The sequence below is a fragment of the Manihot esculenta genome, chromosome 18 (assembly GCF_001659605.2).
Source record: "Manihot esculenta cultivar AM560-2 chromosome 18, M.esculenta_v8, whole genome shotgun sequence".
NCBI classification, from domain to species: domain Eukaryota; kingdom Viridiplantae; phylum Streptophyta; class Magnoliopsida; order Malpighiales; family Euphorbiaceae; genus Manihot; species Manihot esculenta.
In genome coordinates, this window is record NC_035178.2 from 15,607,867 (window position 1) to 15,623,449 (window position 15,583).

Genomic DNA, 15,583 nt, shown 5'->3' on the forward strand with positions numbered 1-15,583 from the left:
GAGCTCAGAAGACCTCCTTGAGGCATAGAGACCTCCTGGAGACAGAAGACCGGGATCCCCAAGATCTCCTAGATTTAAGACCGGGATCCCCAATATCTCCCGGATTCAAGTCCAAGATCCCCAAGATCTCCTGGCTCAACAAGACCGGGATCCCCAAGATCTCCCGAATTCAAGAGCGGGATCCCCAAGATCTCCCGGATTCAAGTCCAGGATCCCCAAGATCTCCTGGCTCAACAAGACCGGGATCCCCAAGATCTCTCGGATTCAAGACCGGGATCCCCAAGATCTCTCAGATTCAAGACCGGGATCCCCAAGATCTCCCGGATTCAAGTCCAGGACCCCCAAGGTCTCCTGGCTCAACAAGATCGGGATCCTCAAGATCTCCCGGATTCAAGACCGGGATCCCCAAGATCTCCCGGATTCAAGTCCAGGATCCCTAAAGATCTCCTGGCTCAACAAGATCGGGATCCCCAAGATCTCCCGGATTCAAGTCCAGGATCCCCAAGATCTCCTGGCTCAACAAGACCGGGATCCCCAAGATCTCCCTGAATTACAAGTCCAGGATCCCCAAGATCTCCTGGCCATGAAGACCCTGAGACATAGAGACCTCAGAGGTACAAGGCCGGCAGATCGCAAAGATCTCCCGGAGCGAAACGGCCGGCGAAGATCTCAAAGATCTCCCGGAGCAAAAACGTCCGGCGAAGATCTCAAAGATCTTCCGGAGCAACAAAGACCGTATTCCCCAAAGATCCTCCGATGTCACATGCTCACAGCAAACAGTGATATGCAATGACAAAAAAAAAAACATAGTTCCGACCTCACACTAAGATCAGGGCAATCATAAGAGGCGCCGACCTCGATAATTGACCGCTAGCACTAAACCAGCTCAACTAGCCCAGAGAGAGGTCCAAACAGCAAGGAACTCGCAAAACGCTCGAGGGTGGGCAGCCCGGAACACACTCAAGGGTAAAAAAGAAAGGTTAAAACTGAACAAACAAGCAGTCAGACGGAAACATAGCCCATATAAGGCTCAACAAGAAAACAAAAAATTAAGTCCGACTTCACAAAAGAGCTCGGGGCACCAAAGTGAAAAAAGCGAAATTTCGAACTCCCGAGCTCGCGATACAAGAAGCATCACAGGCTATAGGCATAAAAGCCTAAGCAAAAGGCAAAGAACCGAGCTCCCAGCTCGGATAGACTTGCAACATGAAACACTCAGCTAGAATGAAGCTAAGTATGGAGGAAATAACAGAGAACCGAGCTCCCTCTATGAAAAGGCCCATAAATACAGAAACACATAAGAGGATAAACGAAGGCAAAGGACCGTGCTCACAGCTCGAGTTAGTTTGCAATGAACAAACATTTAGCAAGAATAACCCAAGAAGAAGGGAACGATAAAAAGCCGAGCTCTCCATCCTAGTGGAGCACACAGCCCAAAATGATAAATGGTCACTTCAGGACGTCGACAGCAGAAAGAAAGGTAACACCGTCTGAAATAAAGCCTCGCAGTTACGAATGAAGTCTAGAGATTTACCCCCTCACCACTCATGTAATGAACTCTGAGGAGGTAAAGGGGCAACCCGAGGTCAACCCGGGGAGAAATCCAACGGCGTGAGCAGATGAGACATGAGACCTTAGCTTCAGTTCCTGTCAAACCAGAACTAAAAGCAAAAAGGCCAGCCGTACTCGTCACCTTAAAAGGTACACTATCTAACTTACTGTTATTAAGCAAAGGCTACATGCCCGAGCTCATAGTAACGAAGTAATAAGAAAAAAAAAGAGAATGTCCTTATCGAAATCATAAAATTCGTGAGTCGAGAGTTCATCCCACTGTTAAAAATAGAACTCGTGAGTGCGACTAACCCAGCTCGGAAAAAGCTTACGGATAAGAACGCCTTGTGAAATTAGAAAAGTTTATAAGTCAGGGACTAAGTCCCTGGCTAAATTTTCAGCCTTGATTAGCTGAGAGACAAGGAATGAAAGACGATGTAGTCAATTCCTTACAAAGTTTATTAAGCACAGCTTAAGTATTTATTATCAAATCTTTAAATGAAGCTGAAATAGCAAGCAAAGTAAATGAAAATGAAATTTCATTAAAGGAAAATGAAGATTTACAGCCTAATCATCTATAACTATTGAAGGAAAAACTGTCTTTAGGGGGTCCACATTCCTAGGAGATTCGCTATTTACATTACCATCATTTACATTGCTATCCTCTACACTACCATTTGCATTACTACTTACGGGAGGTCTGACACCCTCCTGCTCAGAACCTCCAGCACCCATAAAAGGTATGATCTCCAGCTCCTGAGGCCCAGCATCTTCGGGGGCCCTATCGTCCTCCTCTCCTAGCTCGGTATCCTCGTTAGGGGGCCCAGCTGAAGTGTGAGAAGTTCCTTTGGGCAAAGGTAGATCATCCTCCCCATATAGCACATCTTCGCCATCGGAGTCCACCTCAGCAGCCCGGAGTTTTGCTAGAGGGGTAGAAAGAGCAAGTCTGAAATCTCTTAAACCCCTGTTGAAACCGGACACAAACATGCGGAAGCCTTTGTACCAAATAGCGGTCTTCATCTCATCAGAGGCTTTGTACTCCGCAAGTCGTGCCTGGCAAGCCTCAGCTATCTCTGTCTTATACTCAGAAGAATCTTTGTAAGCTTGAAGACGAGTTTCACAGGCCTGCTCAATCTCCTTCTTCAACTTCGATGACTCCTTGAATTCCCGCATGCGCTCCTCACACTCCAGCTGAATCCTATCTTCAGCCAGCTTAGCATCCTCAAGCAGGGCTGAGCACCTCTTCTTCAGAGCCTCGACCTCTTGGCAGAGATATTGATTTTGGAGTTTTGTTGCCTCAGCCTCCAAGGTCATACCTTTAAAATTTTCAGCCTGCTTGGCCAACTCCTGCTCGAGGACCACTACCCGAGCCAGGGCTTCCTCTCTCTGAGCCACCACGACCTCGTGTTGGGACTGGGCTGCCTTAGAATCTGCCTTCAAGGTCTCATACTGGTGGCGGACTTCATCTCTCTCCCTCTGGACCTCTTCCAGAGAAGACAGTTGTTTCAGGGCTTCTTTACAACGAATATTTGCTTTAGCTGCCCTCTCATCCTCCCTTTTGACAGCATCCAGGGCATATGTCAGCTCTGCCTGTAAGGATTTGGAATGCTCCTGAGCTACGGCTAGATTGCTTCGGGCGTCACTGGTGGCAGACAGGTTTTCTTCCAAACGTGCCTCCTCGACCCGGCGATCCATTGACTCCCGGAGAGCATGGTCGCGAGCATCTACCTCCATAAAGAGGCCCATCACCTAGCAAAGAGAGAAAGCTGTCAGAACAAAGAAACGAAGACAACTAAAGTATGGACGTAACACCCCGGAAACCGGTACCTCTCTGTAACGGCCCAAAGTGCTCGGCACTAGGATCCAGATCGGCTTAAGGCCGCCTAGACCCGTAGTAAGCCTGCTATGAACTCTGTGAATCTGATAAAATCCCATACATGATCCAACTCGACTCCTAACTTTTCTTTTAAAATTACCAGACTTAACCTTTAAAACATCAGACATCTCAATCTGTAATAGAGCTAAACCAGTGATATTCTACCAAGTAACCTCCATGCACTATGCTTAGAAAACATAGAACCCACCCTGTAGGGTCAGCATATCATAAGTTAACCTTGGCTACCATAGAGTCACAGGAATCAAACCTGGTCTTCCCTTGGCACTGGTCTTGGGTCAAGGGAATTAAACCCTGTCTTCCCTCACAATTATGCTTCACTGGGTTTTCGAAACACATCATTTATTAAGTCTGGTTTGACTCATTTCTCATCAAGATACTAAAAACAGGATACATGCATACACAAGGGATAAAACATACTGGAGGCAAAGCACATACTAATCCATCAGCACATTAACTGACTATCTAAACATCTGTAACACATAGCTCTTTAATTTACATCATGTCCACTATTCTATTACATAATCACAACCTGTACTATGACTTCATGCCTTACTCTTCGGATTCTGACATTCCACAGCTAACCTGCAAAACTGGGGTTAAGGGAGAGGGATGAGCTACTAAAGCCCAGTGAGTAGAAATACTGAAAACAGTTCATTCATACGCATTTAATATGAAAATGCCTCACAACTCAAACATTCCACATCTTTGATTAGACATGACCTCAAAACTCCCTCGACGGGCTATTGATGTCGCCTTGGTCCAATCATCTGGAATTAGACATGACCTCAAAACTCCCTCTAAGGGCTATTGATGTCGCCTTGGTCCAATTCCCACTATCACTGACTCATGCAATGCAACAACTTCGTGATTCTAATGCAAATCACCCTAATATAAATCATAGCATCCATGATGCATGAACTATGCTCATACAGTTTGTGTCTGTAGTTAAGAAAAAGCTTAAGTTTCGTTCTACTCACCTCTGCTCTTCTAGCAGAAACTGAACTGACTCTGCAACCTCTAACTCTGATGACCTCCTCGATCTCTCGGGTCCAATCCTACACAAATGGACTCGAATGAGGTACCAAACACACTCTAACCAACTCATAACAACTCTACACCAACTCCCCAAAACCCCTCTACAAGCTCATAAACCAAACACATAAAGCATGCAAAAGAAGGCTGGACAGGACACTTTCGGCGGCAGGTTCGGCGGCCGAATGTCCTCTCCAGAGACGAAACTCATGCACCTTCGGCGGCCGAATCTCCACTTTCGGCGGCCGAACCCTTTCGGGGGCATGGTTCGGGGGCCAAACCACACTCCAGAGATGAAAGTCTCCTCCCTTCGGCGGCACCTTCGGCGGCCGAACCTCCCCTCCAGAGACGAAAGTCCAATCCTTCGGGGGCAAGTTTAGGCAGCCGAAACCACCTCCTCACAACGTTCGGCGGCCGAACCCTCCTTCGGCGGCCGAAGCTGGGTTCTCCAGTTAGGCAGAACCTCGCTCACCTCATGCTCAACTTCCCCCAAACCTCACTCAACATGCATCTCAACACACATAACAAGCATATACTCAAATATATGCACAAAGGGGTCCAAAACTACCTAAAAATCCCAACAAACAACACCCATAACACATAAACATACTCATGCATAAAAACCCTCAAAAACATCCTTTTACACCTAACCATGCAACTCTTCCCTTCCCTCTAGAAAACGTGCTGAAAACACTATAAAATAAAGGATCAACACTTACCTCTTGGCTGGTGTGATCCTAGCTTCAAAACATGGAGAAACCAAGCTCCTCAAGCTTCAAGCTCCACAACTTCCTCTTTTTACTCAAAACCTTCAAACCCAAGTGAAAACTCATGAAAACCTTACAAGATTTGAGGAAAACACCATGAAAACCTCCCAAGGAGAGCATAACCTCACCTTTGACTACCAAGAGAGCGTCCAACACCCTCCATGGCCGGTCAAAGGGGCTTAAATAGGTGGCCAACCGCCTTTCCTTCGGCTGCCGAAACTGCATGCAAAACCATGCAACATTCGGCGGCCTAACGTGAAGTTTCGGAAGCCGAACCTATAGCACTTTCGGCGGCCGAACATTACCTTCGGCGGCCGATCCTGCATTCTGCCTCCTTGGTCTTTTCTCTTCAAAACGCATTCCCTTTCCGTTCCAAAACCGTAAATCACTTAAAACATGGTAGAAAACCTTGCTAAAACCTTGTAAAACCTTCAGTGTCCCGTGCAATGCCCCGCAAAACGAATCCGACATCCGAGATTCCACCGAACGGTAGGAATTCCGATGTCTGATTGAGCCGGGTATTACAACAGAAGTCGGAAAGGACGACTTACCATAAGAAGCATCTCCCTGATAGTATCTCCTAGCTCCCCCTGGTAGCGAGATCAGAACGCTGCCTGCTCTCGAGTGGAGCTGGCCAGAAGGCCAATGAGAGCCATCAAGCGAGGGTCTGAGGCTTCCGTGACCCCACCGAACATCCACTCCTGGATTAACTCAGCTACCACGCTTGCCGGGGACTGATGAGTGATGTCCTCTACATTCAGGATGTCGTTATCCGATGCAGACAGCAGGGGCACCACAGAAGCCTTCTCTTTTCCAATAGCAGGCAGGGCCGGAGCTGGCCTCTGGGAAGCACGAGATCTCTTAGAAACAGGGGTAGGTGCTCTAGAAGTAGGAGGGTGTTTACTCCCGACCTCCTCCACTGTGGCCTCGTCATCAACTGAATTGGGCCCTACTCCCTCGATGATAGGGGAGTCTTCAGTAACGGCCCCTTGAATATCTCCCTCTGCCAGGCTGGTCTCTTTCTCGCCTACAGGGATGTTGACGTTGGTAGGATGTGTCCCAGGCACCTCCTCAGAAATACCCTTGGAAGGCACAGCTAAATCCTTCCTCGCCAGCTTGACGTCCTCAACAGAGCCGGCGGCGACCTGGGGAGTCCCTTCCGTCCTCGGAACTACAATTTGCATAGATTCTGGAGCCTGGGAAGATGGAATGGCCGAGCTCGGCCTGCTACGGCTGGATGGCCTTGAAGATTTGGTACCTTGGGAGCTCGGCTTAGGAGCTCGGGAAGAAGCTCGGGCAGGAGGTCGGCTAACCGTCCTGGAAGAAATAACCTGGGCCACCTCAGCAGTAGCCTCTGAGATGCGTTGCCCAGCTCGGAGGGCATCCAGCGCGGCGTTCATGCTCTCTCTAGACAGAACTAAGTTCTTCGGAGGCTTAATTTGGTCCATCTTGGAGTCAGAAGCTGCAAAAAATAAATAAAGAAATAAAATCAAAACAGGTTAGCATAATCCCAATAGAAATCATAAAGAAAAGGCAAAACGGTTGGGCAAGGTACAACACCCACATCCTGGATATCCCTAAGATTACAGGCAAACATATACTTCTCGACGTCGTACTTCTTGTCAATAGAAGTCAACCGAAGGTACCCGACCTGTTTGGTAAGGCTCAGCTGGGGCAGGTCGTTGCAACCCAGAGAGACATCCTCCCAGTCGAGCTCCACCCCCCACGACGCACCGGAGTCTATCTTCAGCTCCGCGACTACAAAACCCTTTACCCAGCCCTTTATGGAATCCTTATAGCCCGTGAGGATGGATAAACCCCCACGGGGGGAAAAGTAATAAAAACAGTTACTTGCTCTGACAAGATGAAAAAAGGTCACAAATAGATGAGCCGTGGGCGTAAATCCCCAGCTCAAGTAAATGGATTCAAAGCAACACATGAACAAGATAGAATTTGGGGATAGCATTCGGGGAGTTATCCTGAAATATTGAAAAACCTCGATGAAGAAGGAGGTAAACGGAAAAGTTAGACCAAAATCCCGTTGTTTAACAAAAAAGACTATGCTACGATCCTTCTGAGGATCTATCAAACCGGGAGGAGGAGGATCTGGAAGAACAATCCTCTCGTTTCGGAGAGGAGCTCGGATACAGTAAAGAGGAGTATCCAAATACCTCCGAGAAAAGAAGTTAGTTATAGTAGAGGGAGTGATACTAGACTTGAGGTTAAAAACTTCAGGAAGCTTAGAAATTTCCATGGAGGCAGAAGAGGCGTACCTGAAGAGCGGTATAGTGGATGAGCAGAGGAGAGCGAAGGAAAACAGAGAATAAAGAAGAGCAAAAATTTTGGGAAAGTTGAGGAGTTTGAAATTTGAAACAGTAGCGAGATGAAAAGATGTTTTAAGGCAGACTGTACTTAGGCGGCGCGGTCATAATGATCCTCGGTATTTACCCCCTCATCAGTCGGGCAATAACTAATGAGAAGGTAAAGGGGCAATTGATGACCGCTGGATTTCTCAACCCCGGACTGGGGCCAGGCCCATATCGTGAGCCCATCATTTGGGGGGTCCAAGGCCTCCCCCGTGAGACTGGTCCAGCCCGTCCCCCTCCAGATCGGACTCCAATCAATTTCCTCAATCAGGCCGACCTAACCTCTTAGGCCCGATGAACAGATCCTTCTTGGGCTCAGCCCATGACTTATCTTCCGGTCCAGTCCGGAATTAGGAGGGAGACCCACTCGTCCGTCATGTGGGTCCATACGCATGCGCGCCCGGGGAGAATCAGGGGCCGTTACGCATGGGATAGAGATCTGATTCCCTCGTACGTCCGTATCAACGTAGCAGGGACAGGTGGTCCAATGATATACGTTCTATTAACACGTCACTAGCAGATAAAAGGAAATATATAAAAGGAGAAATACTCTCCTCTAGGCATAGACTTTTCCAGTTTTACAGAACCCATTGTAAAACCCTATTTTCTGAATCTCAGATCATCAAAAATTTATCGTAATTTTTGGCTTTTCATAGGAGATAAAAGTGGCTCTTTTCCATAAATTAATAACTAAATAATATAATATCATAAAAAGGAAAATGTAGTCTAAAAAAAAGCACTTTCATTTGCAACATGGAAATAATAAAATACGAGTGCATCTTCTACTCAATAAATTTAGATATTTTAATATCAATTTAATTTTTATAATTATCTAAAATTAATGCATTTTTATATAAAATTTTATATTATTTATTATATATTTTTAAATGTTTAATACATTTTAATAAAAATATTTATTTATTTTTAATATAAAAATAAAATTTATGAAATTATATTATTATAATATAATTATAATTATAAAATTTTTAAATGTCTATAAATATTTTTAATTAATATTTAAATAACAGTTAACATAATTGATATTGATATATATTGTAATACCCGGCTTGAGTCCGGCATTGGACTCTCTGTAAACCGGGGGAAATCGTGAGTGTCGGAACCCTCGAGAAGTGTAAGACATATGTTTTCATGTGTTTTTCAGAGTTTTGCATGTTTTCACGTGGTAAAGGAAATGAGTTTTGATAGAAAAGCAACAAGGGAGAAATGCAAAGGTTCGGCCGCCAAAGGTCACTTTCGACCGCCGAACATTGCATGGTTTCGGATTCACGTTCGGCTGCCGAAGGTGGTCTGGCCAGCCACCTATAAAAGGGCCAAGGGTCGGTGGAAGGAGGATATTTCTCCTCCACTTGCAACCAGAGGTGAGTTCCAGCCTCTCCCAAGTTGACTTTCATGTTTTTCATGTTTTTCACCAAATCTTCCAAGGGTTTTAAGGGTTTTGGTGTGTTTTGAAGGTTTTGAGCACAAATAGTAAGTGTGGAAGTTTGGAGCTTTGGAAGAGTTTTTCTTCATATCTCCACGTTAGGATCACTCATCCTCAAGTTCTTAAGGAGGTAAGGGTGGATCCTGAACTTCTTTGCTGATTTTTGAAGGTTTTATGGGAGTTGTATGGATAGTATGCATGAATAGGGTTTTGGTTGAGGTTTTGCATGATTGAGTGGTTAGGCATGTGTAAGTGTTGTTTGATGTGTTGTTTTGAGGTTTTAGGCTAGTTTTGGACCTCTTTATGCAGCTTATATGGTATCTGCTAGTTGGGAGTAGTTGTATGCATGTTTAGGTAAGGTTTGGGTGAGTTATGCATGAAACAGAGCAGGGTTCTGCCCAGCGGGCAAAACCAGGTTCGGCCGCCGAACCCCTTGTGGAGGCAGTTTCGGCTGCCAAAGCTTGCCCCCGAAACTTGGGACTTTCGTCTTTGGAGGCAAGGTTCGGCCGCCGAAAGTGCCACCGAAGGTTGAGTTTCGTCTCTGGATGAGACTTTCGGCTGCCGAAGGTGCCGCCGAACATGCATGAGTTTCGTCTCTGGAGAAGGGTTTCGGCCGCCGAACATGCCGCCGAAAGTGCCCTGTCCAGCTTTCTTTTGCATGTTTTATGTGCTTGTTTTAGGATCTTTTAGAGGGCTTTTGGGGAGTTTCTTAGAGCGAGTCTTGCGTTCGTTTGGTCCCTCATTTGAGTCCACCTGTGTAGGAACGGACCAGAGGAATCAGGGAAGTCAGTAGTGAGCACAAGTTCAGAACCTGCAGAAGTAGTTTAGAGTCAGCCAGAGGTGAGTGGAACTTCTCTTTTCAGAACTAAACTACTTTTGAGCATATATCATGCATCATAATGAGTCTAGTAGGATGCTTGCATTAGTTTCACAAATATGCTGCATTGCATATACGATGCGTATGAGGCTGTGGATAGACCAAGGCGACTCCAATAGCCCAAGCTCTGTTATAAGACCTGGCCGGGCCAGGCAGCCATCTGTAGGTAAGACCTGACTAGAGCAGGCAGCAGAGATAGTAAGACCTGGCTGGGCCAGGCAGGCAGAGTTGATAAGACCTGGCTGGGCCAGGCAAATTGAGGTTGTAAGACCTGGCTAGGCCAGGCATCCTTTTAGTATTGGGATTTTTGGTGGTCATGTCTATCCCTGAGATGATGTGCTATTGTGCATGCCATGAGATCATGCTTTTCAGATTATGTTTTATAGTTCTGCTCATTGGGCTTGTATAGCTCATCCCTCTCCCCTAACCCCAGTTGTGCAGGTTCAGAGTTCAGAGAGGAGTCCAGCAGAGTGTGGAAGAAGAAGAGTTATGTAATAGCTAGTGTGGACATGTACTTGTAAAGAGATGTACAATGTATAGACGTGTGCTTGACTTATAAGAGTTGTACTCCCTTGTTGTAAACACATGATCAGTTTATGTATGTTTCTTTTATTGTTAGTGAATGTGAGAAAAACCAGGCTTAACATTATGCGTTCTATCCGCCTAGAGTGGGGATAAAATAGCAGAGATATAGTGCATGCACAGGTTAAGCCTTGGAGTACAGAAAAGTTTTATGTTTTGACATAAAATGTATGATCATGTATGGGATTTCACAGGTACACAGACAGTATAGCAGGCTTACTACGGGTCCCGGCGACCTTACGTCGATCTGGATCCTAGTGCCGGTAGCAGTTCGGTTTCCGGGCTGTTACAGATTGGTATCAGAGCCCTAGGTTCACATGATCGGACCTAGAGAGATAGAGTTGGGCTCAGAGAGGTTTAGTGGGTCAAGCACAATAGGAAAACATGTCCACTAGGATAGGATGTTCGTCCTGTCTATCTGATGCTGTGAACTGCCAGTATGTATGCATGTGCCTTATATGATGTGTGATGTGTTGCTTATGTGCTCTGTTATGTGTTGTTTTCCAGAAAGAGAGTTAAGATGCGAGGAACTCGTCGCTCCGCGAGATTGACAGGAGTCCCACCTGAAAGTGAGGGTACAGCTGCTCGTCCTCCTGCATTGCCAAGGGCAAGGACTCACAGGTCAAGCTGGGAGGGAACGTCAAGAGATCCTAGAAGGTCTTCTGACGAGAGCAGAAGAGGAGTAGGCAGAGGGGAAAGAGCAGAAGAAGAGAGAGTTGCTATGGAGGAGGCTCAGAGTAGAGATGAAAGTATGGGTATAGGAAGGTCAGAAGAAGGTATGGGGGAGTCCCAGGGAGGCGCACAGGCCTCGGGGTTTGGCTATCCACCCTTTCCACAGGGCCCAGGGTATCCGATGGGAGGCACGTCGGATTACTCCAGCTTTGCCCCATATCCACCCTACATGCCATATATGCCCTATCCTTCCTTCTATCCACCATATCACATGTATCCACCCCCACCTTTTCATCCAAGTTCAGCATCGCCTGAATCCAGAGAAACAGTACCTCCACCACCACCTGAACTAGCAGCCCCTGTTGTTGAAGCACAACCCAGTTCGTCAGGGGGAAGTAAGGTGAAGCACAACCCACTTAAAGTTGGATGCTCCTAAATTCAACACGGGAGATGATCCCTTTGAGTATCTCAGTGCAGTCAGAATGATATCAAGTGAGTTGGGAGCAGATGATAGTAGAGCCATTGAGATGGCAGGGTTCACGTTGAAATGCAAGAAAGCCAGAGAGTGGTTCAAGAACTATGTGGACCCCAGAAGAGACAGCATGACATGGGAAGAGTTCGCCAATGAGTTTGCTGGGTGGGCTTTTCCTGACAGTTCCAGGGAGCTAAAGGTTGTGGAGTTTGAACAGTTGAGACAGACGGAGGAGATGAGTGTTGATGATTATACAGACAAGTTCCTGGAATTGTTACCATACGTGGGTCAGGCGTATGATACGGACCAGAAGAAGGCAAAGAGATATGCCACGAGGCTTCATCCCAGGTATTTCTCCTTGATTCTCCACGCGGAGAAGGAAAGTTTCCACTCGATTGTGGATGCTGCTAGAAAGATGGAGGCGAGTGCCATTAGTCAAGGAGTAGTCAAGCAATCAAAGGCACAGTCTTCTGGTGCTAAACCAGGTTCCTCCTCACAGAGTATGGTCAGTGCGAGCAAGAAGAGATGGGAAACTCAGAGGAAAGAGAGGCAAGTTCTGGAGCAGGCTTAAGTCGGGTCTGGGAATGAGTAGCGGCTCCAGCTCTGGCACAGAGATTCCAGTTTACAATAGGTGTGGAAGACCGCACAAAGGAGCTTGTTTGTTGGGATCTACAGCCTGCTATAGATGTGGGCAGGAGGGACATTATGCACGAGAATGTCCTCAGGCGACTTTGGTTGCACCATCCCAGCAGATGACTTCAGGTAGTGTTGTACAGTCAGCAGCTTCAGCCCGACCACCAAGCAGTGGCAGAGGTAGAGGGAGAGGGACAGCCTCTTCTTCAGGGATGGGTTCCCGAGGTGCAGGTCCGTCAGCTCCAGCACGGATTTTCACCATGACTCAGTAGGAGGCAGACACTTCGAACACAGTGGTTTCAGGTAATCTCATCATTGGGTGTTCAGAGGTGTATGCTTTGATGGACCCCGGTGCTTCTCACTCTTTCATTTCTTCTAGAGCCGCAGAGAGATTGGGGTTGATCGTATCCGAGTTAGCGTGTCCTCTCTGGGTCAGTGGACCTAGATGTGACCCATCATTGGCAGAGTCAGTCTGTCAGTTCAGTCCAGTGTTTATCGAGGATAGATGCCTTCCAGCTGACCTTGTGGTTCTAGAGTTGACAGATTTTGATGTCATTCTAGGGATGGATTGGTTATCTACCTATAGTGCTACCTTGCACTGCAGGGATAAGGTAGTGAGTCTTAGAGACCAGGATGGGTCAGAGTGTGTCTTCAGAGGAGACAGGAGAGGGACACCTAGGGGTTTGATCTCAGCCCTTCAGGCTCGTAGGATGTTGAGGAAGGGTTGTCAGGGGTTCCTAGCTTATGTGAGAGAGCTAGATAAACAGGTGAGGGAACCGTCCTCAGTACCAGTTGTTCGAGACTTCCCATATGTGTTTCCTGAAGAGCTTCCAGGACTACCACCTGATAGGGAAATAGAGTTCGAGATAGAATTGATGCCTGGTTCCAGACCGATCTCTATTCCTCCCTACAGGATGGCACTAGCAGAGCTGAAAGAGTTGAAAGAGCAGTTACAGGATTTGGTAGCTAAGGGTTTCATCCGCCCGAGTACCTCACCTTGGGGTGCTCCAGTCTTATTTGTCAGAAAGAAGGATGGACCTCTTAGACTTTGTGTCGACTACAGACAGTTGAACAAAGTCACTATAAAAAACAAGTATCCTTTACCCAGGATCGATGATCTATTCGACCAGCTGGCAGGAGCAGGTTATTTTTCTAAAATAGATCTCAGATCTGGATACCACCAGTTGAAGATCAGGGAAGGAGATGTATCCAAGACTGCTTTCAGGAACAGATATGGGCATTATGAGTTCCTAGTGATGCCGTTCGGGTTGACTAACGCCCCTGCAGCATTCATGGATCTCATGAACAGGGTTTTCAGGGAGTACTTGGATCGTTTTGTGATCGTCTTTATAGATGATATCTTGGTGTACTCCAGGAATGCAGAGGAGCATGCCCAACATCTGAGGATCGTGTTGCAAACCTTGAGAGAGCATGGCTTGTATGCCAAGTTCTCCAAGTGCGAGTTCTGGCTAAGGAGCATTGCCTTTTTGGGACATGTAGTATCAGAGGAAGGAATAGCAGTAGATCCCAAGAAGGTAGAGGCAGTAGCCAATTGGCCTACACCCATGACCGTGACCGAGATCAAGAGTTTTCTGGGTTTGGCAGGCTACTATCGGAGGTTCGTGCAGGACTTTTCGAAGATAGCTGCTCCTATGACCAGACTGACCAGGAAGAATCAGAAGTTCGTATGGGCAGAGGATTGTGATGAGAGTTTTGAAGAGTTGAAGAGACGGTTGACTTCAGCACCGGTATTAGCTCTGCCGAGCAGTGAGGAAGCTTTCACAGTGTTCTGTGATGCATCCCGAGTGGGATTAGGTTGTGTGTTAATGCAGAATGATAAAGTGATAGCTTATGCTTCTAGACAGCTGAAGAAGCACGAGCTGAACTACCCGACACACGATCTTGGGATGGCAGATGTTATCTTTGCACTGAAGATGTGGCGGCATTACCTCTATGGGGTAAAGTGTGAGATCTATACGGATCATAAGAGCCTACAACACATCTTGAGTCAGAGAGAGTTAAACTTGAGGCAGAGACGGTGGGTAGAATTGTTCAGTGATTACGATTGCAAGATCCAATATCATCCGGGTAAGGCTAATGTTGTAGCTGATGCCTTAAGCCGGAAGTCACTTGGCAGTTTATCCCACATTGCAGTAGAGAGAAGACCGGTGATGAAGGATTTTTACAGACTCATGGATGAAGGGCTGCAGTTGCAGTTATCTGGTACAGGTGCTTTGATTGCACAGATGAGAGTTACACCAGTGTTTCTAGAGCAAGTGGCTCTGAAACAACACGAAGACCCTGAGTTAGTGAAGATTGCCAGGACTGTTCAGTCGGGCAATAGTGCAGAGTTCAGATTTGACAGTGAGGGGGTTCTTCGGCATGGTAAGAGATTATGTGTACCAGATGATAGCAGTTTAAAGGAAGACATTATGAGAGAAGCTCATAATGCGAGGTATAGCGTTCACCCTGGAGCCACCAAGATGTATCAAGATCTGAGAAGAGTGTATTGGTGGCCAGCGATGAAGAGGGAAGTGGCACAGTTTGTGTCAGCTTGCGAGACCTGTCAAAGGGTGAAGCTAGAACACCAGAAGCCGGCTGGAATGCTGAACCCACTGCCGATTCCAGAATGGAAATGGGAGAACATCGCTATGGATTTTGTAGTGGGGTTACCGGCGACGTCCAGCAGGCTAGACTCCATATGGGTGATTGTGGACAGACTGACGAAATCTGCTCACTTCATTCCAGTCAGAAGCAACTATTCTGTGGACAAATTGGTGCAGGTCTATGTAGAAGAGATAGTCAGGTTGCATGGAGTTCCAGTGTCGATAGTCTCAGATAGAGGACCGCAGTTCACCTCCAAGTTTTGGCGGAGTCTGCAAACTGCTATGGGTACGAGGTTGGATTTCAGCACTGCTTTCCATCCACAGATAGACGGTCAGTCAGAAAGGACCATCCAGACCATAGAAGATATGTTGAGAATGTGTGTGTTAGACTTTGGCGGTTCTTGGAGGCAGCATCTACCTCTGGTGGAGTTTGCCTACAACAACAGCCATCATGCTAGCATAGGGATGACTCCTTATGAAGCTCTGTATGGAGGGAAGTGCAGAACACCTGTTTGCTGGGAAGAGGTAGGAGAGAAGGCGCTTGCAGGGCCAGAGTTAGTTGAGATTACCAGCAAGTTGGTGCCTGTGATCAGAGAGAGGATCAGAACAGCTGTAAGCAGGCAGAAAAGCTATGCAGACATCCGTAGGAAGCAGATAGAGTTCCAGGAGGGGGATATGATATTGCTA